This window comes from Helianthus annuus, chromosome 5 (assembly GCF_002127325.2).
Source record: "Helianthus annuus cultivar XRQ/B chromosome 5, HanXRQr2.0-SUNRISE, whole genome shotgun sequence".
Taxonomy (NCBI): domain Eukaryota; kingdom Viridiplantae; phylum Streptophyta; class Magnoliopsida; order Asterales; family Asteraceae; genus Helianthus; species Helianthus annuus.
This window is the reverse complement of record NC_035437.2, coordinates 34,657,868-34,663,627: the sequence shown is the minus strand read 5'-3', so window position 1 is coordinate 34,663,627 and position 5,760 is coordinate 34,657,868.

The following is a 5,760-nucleotide window of genomic DNA, read 5'->3' as shown; positions in this document are numbered from 1 at the left end:
CATGTGGACGGGCCACGTTTTGCTGGTAGAAATGTGGGTTGGCAATTTTGACAATCTTTTGAAAGGGTTAATGATCCTTTGGTTTAATAATATAACTTAACTTTTCTGGCTTATCTTGTGTTGTTATCCTTCAATAATCCTCTTATTTCTCAATTGCTATATTTGTTAAAATAACAAGAGTTGACAAAGTGTTTAATAAACTTAGGATATGATCCTGGATCAAATATCCTCATATTGAAAATTCTCAAAGTGTTTTAGTTCAAGGACCATAGGTTCGGTTGTCAAAGTATAAGGGTTGGTTAGGATAAAGAGTATAATCAAAAATAGTCAAGGATCATACCTGAGGATCCACGTTAGGATCCTATCCTTCAATCAAGACAATCATAGATAAGACTTTGATAGTTAATAAGGATTAAGGGCCCTTATATGTTTAGACTTCCAAAACCTGAAAAGTGAGATATAACTTGGGACTAAGCCATTGTAAAAGATAAATTAGTAACTGGGGACATGCCCAAAGTATAATTGAGAATGATCCCAGAGGATCACTGGGGACAAGCCCATAGGATAACTGGGGACAAGCCCAAAGGATCGTATGTAAACTGGAGTATGGCCCTTTCTGGCAACTATCCAAACTTAGTGACATGAAAATGTCAAAACCTTAGCTAACGTGAAAACGTTAGAAACCTTAGGAACGGATGTATGGTGCGTCCACCATTATACGTAGGATCCTGAATATAGCCAGTACGATGAGGTTGTCAGCCCCGAAAGTGGGTACTGGTCCCAAAGACGTGAACTATACCAGGATCATCGTGCGCTGCTGGCGGAAACTGGGGATAATCCCAAGGATAACTGGGGTTGTACCCAAGGATCTGTGGTGCTTTTGGAGATCTTTGACGATTTGCTGAAGATACCTGAACTATCATAACTCAAATGGTTTGTGAGTAGAGGATGAAGGATACATGATCCTTATCCTTAGGCAAAAAGTAAGAAAATACAATAGTTTTAGGATAAGCATATTACCAGAGTAAGGATCACCGATATCTCCAGGATCCTTCAAGGATACTTCAATGTAAGGATCACATGCAGGAAGGATCATGTTCACATGAACTATTTCTTTAAGTGAACAGCATTCCAGGCTCTTGGTAACAAGTTTCCCTCCATGGTTAGCAACCTGTATGCCCCCTTTCCTGCTTCAGCTTCAATCAAGTAGGGACCTTCCCATTTTGGTGCTAGCTTCCCGTCAGCAGGATTGATAGTATTTTGAAATGCTTTTCTTAACACCATATCTCCGACTTGGAACTTCCTTATCCTGACATTTTTGTTGTAGGTACCAGCCATTCTTTGTTGGTAGCTTGCCATCCTTATTCTAGCTAGATCCCTGATTTCCTCAATAGTATCCAAATCCTGAGCTAGGATTGCAGCATTTTCTTCAGGATCACGAGCACTTGTTCTAGCAGTTGGGATCACCATCTCTGTTGGGATCACTGCTTCTGCCCCAAATACTAAAGAGAAGGGTGTTTGACCGGTGGCATTCTTGGGAGTTGTCCTATCAGCCCATAGCACATAAGGTAACTCTTCTGCCCATTTCCCTTTCTTGGATCCTAGCTTCTTCTTCAGATTGTTGATGATGATCTTGTTGGATGATTCTGCTTGACCATTGGCTTGTGGGTGAACTGGTGTTGATGTGATCATCTTGATTCCCCAACTGTCACAAAAGTTAGTGGTTCTGCTTCCAATAAATTGGGAGCCATTATCACATACAATTTCAGAGGGAATGCCAAATCTAGTTATAATGTTTCTTTTAATGAAGGATATGACTTCCTTTTCTCTGACTTGAGCGAAGGCTTCAGCTTCTATCCACTTGGAAAAATAGTCAGTCATGGCAAGCATAAATACTTTTCCACCAGGTGCTTTAGGGAGCTTGCCAACTATATCCATTCCCCATCTCATGAATGGCCAAGAGGATGGTATGGGGTGTAGTAATTCAGCTGGTTGGTGAAGGATATTGCTATGTCTTTGGCAAGGATCACACCTCTTAGCATACTCTATAGCATCCCTTTTCATGGTTGGCCAGTAGTATCCTGTTCTAAGGATCCTTGAGAATAATGCCCTGCCCCCAGTGTGGTTTCCACAATCTCCTTCATGGAAGTCCCTCAACACTTCTTCAATTTCAGGATCCTCAATACATCTTAAATATGGTCCTGCAAGGGATCGTTTATATAGCACATTATTCAAGATTGTGAATTGAGATACCTTGATCCTGAAAGCTCTAGGATTTTCTCCCATTGGAATCTCTCCGTTTTGCAAGTATTTCATTATTGGTGGGATCCATGATCCTGAATAAGGTTGAGCTTCTTCACTAGGGATTACTGCAGTATCCTCTACTATTTCCATGGCCACCTGATTTTCAATAGCAGGAGCCAGGATATGGATGATAGGGATACTTATATCTTCTGGAATCTTCAAGGATGATCCTAGGTTGGCCAATGCATCAGCCCCTGTGTTCTCCTCCCTTGGTACCTGTGTCAAGCTGAAAGAAACAAAAGAGAGTGCCAATTCTTTGACTATCTCTAAATATTTGGTTAGTTTTTCACCTTTAACAGCATAGGATCCGTTAAAGTGATTAGTGATCAATAATGAATCTACATATACGTTAAGATACTTTACCCCCATATCCTTAGCGATTTGTAAGCCAGCAATTAGGGCTTCATACTCAGCCTCATTGTTAGTTGCTTGGAACTCACAGGCTATGGAGTGGGGTATTATGTCCCCCTGTGGCGATTTTAGTAGGATCCCTAGCCCTGTGCCTTTGATATTTGAGGATCCGTCAGTGTGCAGGATCCAAGGATCCTTGGTCTCATCCAGCTGCTGGACCTCCAATTCTGCTTCCTTTTGTAGATCACTACTGAAATCAGCCACAAAGTCAGCTAGTGCTTGAGATTTAATGGCTGTTCTTGGTTCGTATCTTATATCATGGGCACTAAGCTTCACTGCCCACTTAGCCATTCTCCCTGACATATCCGGTTTCCTGAGGACATTCTTAATTGGAAAATTAGTTTTAACGACAATAGTATGGGTTTCAAAATAATGCCTTAACTTAGTCGATGCCATGATTAATGCAAGGATAAGTTTTTCGAGGTGTGAGTACCTGGATTCGGCATCAAGTAGACTTTTACTTACATAGTAGATAGGATATTGTGTACCTTCGTGATCCTTAACAAGGACAGCACTTACAGCGGTTGAGGATACCGCTAGATATAAGGATAACACATCTCCTCTTTCCGGTTTTGCTAATGCTGGTGCTGAGGACATATACTCTTTTAGGGCTTGTAAAGCATTCTCATGCTTCTCAGTCCATTCGAACTTCTTATTCTTCCTTAGGATATCGTAAAATTCTCTGCATTTCTCTGAGGATTTCGATATGAACCTGTTCAAAGCTGCTATCCTGCCTGTCAGTCTTTGAACATCCTTGGCATTGGCAGGAGATTTGATATTTATTAATGCTTTGATTTGTTCCGGGCTTGCTTCAATGCCCCTCTGGGTTACCATGTATCCTAAGAACTTTCCGGCCTTAACACCAAAATGGCATTTTGAAGGATTAAGTTTCATGTTGTAATGATCAAGGATATCGAATGCTTCTTCTAAGTCCCTTAGGTGATCCTCAGCTTTCTTTGACTTGACCACCATATCATCTATGTACACCTCCATAGTTTTTCCAATTTGATCTTTGAACATCATATTTACCAGCCTTTGATATGTTGCACCTGCATTTCTTAGTCCAAAAGGCATGGCGATATAACAATATAAACCGGTTGGGGTCATAAAGGCTGTATCCTCTTGGTCAGATGGTTCCATCTGGATTTGTTGGAATCCAGATGATGCATCCATAAAGGTTAACAGTTCATGCCCCGCTGTTGCATCCACCATGGAGTCAATGTGGGGTAATGGGAAAGGATCCTTGGGACATGCCTTATTCAGATCAGTGAAGTCGACACATACCCTCCACTTTCCATTTTTCTTTTGGACAACGACCACATTGGCTAACCATTTTGGATATTTTACCTCTCTGATCATACCTGCTCGAAGTAGTCTCTCTACTTCTTCTTGGATAATGGCATTCCTTTCCGGTGCAAACTTCCTTCTTTTTTGATGGATCGGTTTGATAGACCTGTCAATGCCAAGTTTGTGAGTAATAATATCCTTAGATATACCTGTCATATCTTCATGTTTCCAAGCAAAGGTAGTTTTTCTTCTTTTAAGGAAGGATATTAAGTCTTCTTTCATCTTGCCAAGGATCCCTAATCCGATATAGATTTTTGATTCAGGATCACTAGGATCCAAGAGGATTTCGTCCACATCTTGTTCCCTTGCCTCCAAGACATTCCTCGGAGGATACTGTAATTGCTATTGCCCCCTTGGCTTCGAGGTTGGCTTCATGGATGAGGTATAGCAATCCTTAGCCTCTTGCTGGTCACTATCGATCTTGATTATTCCCCATGGGCTAGGGAGCTTCACACATTGATGGTAGGTAGATGGAACTGCTTTCATGTCATGTATCCAAGGCCTGCCAAGGATAACGTTGCAACAAGATAAACAGTCAATAACACAAAATTTTTGGTAATTATGTAATCCTTCCACGTAGATTGGGAGTTTGATGTCCCCCAGAGTTTTCTTCGTTTCCCCACTGAATCCTACAAGCACGGAGGATCTTGGTGTGATGTCTGATTCTGGGATTCCCATCTTCTTTAGGACATCAAGCTGGATAATGTTCACTGAGCTCCCTCCGTCAATAAGGATCCTGCGGACAAAATGGTTAGAGATAAAGAGAGTGATAACTAAACTATCATGGTGAGGATCCTGAATGTTAATGCGATCATCCTCATCAAATGTTATCATCTTCCCTTCTGAGACACTTGAGGTTCTAATAGGCCTTTCTCCATTATCCATTTTTGATTCTTTTGCATGTCTTTTGGCCGCTGAAAAGGATGTACCACAAATGTCTGATCCTCCGGATATAAAGTTAATCACTTGTGCGTTTGCCGGAGGTGCTGGAGCCTTTTCAGGGATCCTTTCAGGATCCTGGGTCCTTTGCTTTTTTCTCCCCAACAATTCTTTTAGATGCCCCTTGCTTAGCAGGTATCCAATTTCTTTTCTTAAGGCTATGCAATCTTCAGTTAGATGCCCGAAATCCTCATGGTATGCACACCATTTGGACTTGTCTTTAGTCCCGGATGGTTTATCATTCTTCCTGGGCCACCTAGCCTTTTCACCTAGATTCTGCATTGCAAGGATTAATTCATGATTATCAACGGAAAAACAATATTCTGAGATTGGAGGATATTCTTCGTCATCCTCTTCTTGGTCAACAGCATGCACATTCTTGTTCTCGTTTCTATGGTAGGATTTGAACTTGTTGCTTTTGAAGGAGGATCCTTGCTTATCTTGTTTTGAGGATCCTACTTGTCTTTCCTGGATCCTCTTGTCATCCTCTAGCCGGATAAATCTGAGTGCTCGAGTTCTTACTTCATCTAAATTCCTGCATGGTGTCATAACAAGATCATCATAGAATAATGAATCCTTAAGCAGTCCCATTTTGAAGGCTTCAACAGCCGTAGCCATATCCAAGTTGGGAATGTCCAAGGATTCTTTACTAAACTTAGTTATATAATCCCTTAATGATTCATTATCATTTTGAGTTATCCTGTACAAATCACTAGTTAATTTTTCAAATTTTCTACTACAAGAGAATTGGTTATTGAA